Source organism: Tupaia chinensis, unplaced genomic scaffold (assembly GCF_000334495.1).
Source record: "Tupaia chinensis unplaced genomic scaffold, TupChi_1.0 Scaffold140059_1, whole genome shotgun sequence".
NCBI lineage: Eukaryota > Metazoa > Chordata > Mammalia > Scandentia > Tupaiidae > Tupaia > Tupaia belangeri.
Genome location: NW_006199938.1, coordinates 1 through 1,906, shown reverse-complemented (window position 1 = coordinate 1,906; position 1,906 = coordinate 1). Strand labels below are relative to the sequence as shown.

At 45.1% G+C, this 1,906-nt stretch overlaps 1 pseudogene; it reads left to right on the top strand.

Annotated features, from left to right (window-relative positions):
- The first annotated feature begins 985 nt into the window (after positions 1–985).
- Positions 986–1,516, top strand: LOC106736430 (60S ribosomal protein L17 pseudogene; annotated as a pseudogene).
- The last annotated feature ends 390 nt before the right edge of the window (positions 1,517–1,906 follow it).

Sequence of the window (1,906 nt, the reverse complement as noted above, 5' to 3'; positions counted from 1 at the left end):
ACTGTCAAACCGTAACAGTCACAAAAACGCTTAATAGTGATCATTCAAAACAGGGCAACATGAGGCTTTCTCAGCACACTGCACGATTAGGAGTGCTGAAGCCTTCTCAGCTTTCTCTCCCATCCCTCCCTGTTCTGTAGAGCAATTCCTTAGGCTTCTCCCTGACTAACAGCACCTTCTGCTCGGAGTTCTTATTAATGAAGCCATCTTACATTTGCTAAATATATGACCAAATAAGTCTCTGAGAATGACTAGACTCCTTAGCGGCCAGCTTGGACAACTGGTGCAGCTACACCAGATCCTCCTCAGCTCTCAGGATTCGTGAGCACGTGTGTCTTCCCACTGGAATTCCCTCAGCCGCATACACCGCAGGGCGCACGGCAGTGATGGAACACACAGTGACGAGCGTCCTCCACCAAGGAGAGAGTGACCACTGTCCTGTCTCCCCGTCGTGCTGGGCCATGCTGCCCACTATGACACAGCCTTCCTGTTTAGGGTCCCACGTAGCTTGGAACCCGGTCGGCCATCGTCCAGTGACAGTGTTATGCCTGATGGTGGTGAGGAGGAGCGTCTGGAGGGTGTGCAGCTGCGACTGTGTTCACTTACTACTTCCAGGAGGTTTTTGTGGATTCTTTTGGATTTTCTATGTTATAGCATGATGTCATCTGCAAATAGAGATAATGTCATTTTTCTTTTTCTATTTGGATGCCTTTTATTTGACTCTCTTGTCTGATTGCATTGGCTAGACCTTCAAGTACTATCTTTTTTTTAAAATTATTATGTTATTTATTATTATAACTATTATAATTTGACCAGAGAGAGACAGAGACAGAGAGAAAGAAGGAAAGTGAGAAAGCAAGCTGCCAGTTCTAGGAATTGAACCATGGTCAGCCATATGGGAGTCCAGTGCCTTAATCACCATGCCACACACCGACCCTCTAGAGCTGCCTTAAAAAGGAATGGAGCTCTTCTCCTTAGCAGCCTGAGGTGATCTTTGAAAATGGTTCACTATTCACTTGACCCAGAGAACCCCACAAAGTCATGCAAGTCAAGAGGTTCAAATCTTCGTGCTCACTTTAAGAACACTCGTGAAACTGCCCAGGCCATCAAGGGTATGCATATCTGAAAAGCCACCAAGTATCTGAAGGATGTCACTTTACAGAAGCAGTGTGTACCACTCCGTCGTTACGATGGTGGAGTTGGTAGATGTGCCCAGGCTAAACAGTGGGGCTGGACACAAGGTCGGTGGCCCAAAAAGAGTGCTGAATTTTTGCTGCACATGCTTAAAAATGCAAAGAGTAATGCTGAACTTAAGGGGTTAGATGTAGATTCTCTGGTCATTGAGCACATTCAGGTGAACAAGGCACCAAAGATGCGCCGTCGTACTTACAGAGCTTATGGACGGATTTAACCATACATGAGCTCCCCCTGCCACATCGAAACGATCCTCACTGAGGAGGAGCATATTGTTCCTAAACCGGAAGAGGAAGTTCCACAGAAGAAAAAGATATTCTAGGAATTGAACCATGGTCAGCCATATGGGAGTCCAGTGTCTTAATCACCATGCCACACACCGACCCTTTAGAGCTGTCTTAAAAAGGAATGGGGAAAGTGGGCAGCTCTGTCTTGTTTCCAGTGTTTAGTGGAAAAGCTTTAGTTTTTCCCCATTCAGTATGATGTCAGCTATGGGTTTGTCATGGATGGCTTTGATTGGGTTGAAGAATGTCCCTTTTATGCAAATTTGCTGAGAGTCTTAATCATGAAGGGATGCTGTATTTTATTGAATGCTTTTTCTGCACCAGCTGATAGGATCATATAGTTTTGTTTTTCTTTTGTTTCTCTGATGTGTTACATTTACTGCTTCACATGTGGTGCACAGTTCTCACATTCCTGGAATAAAACGTAC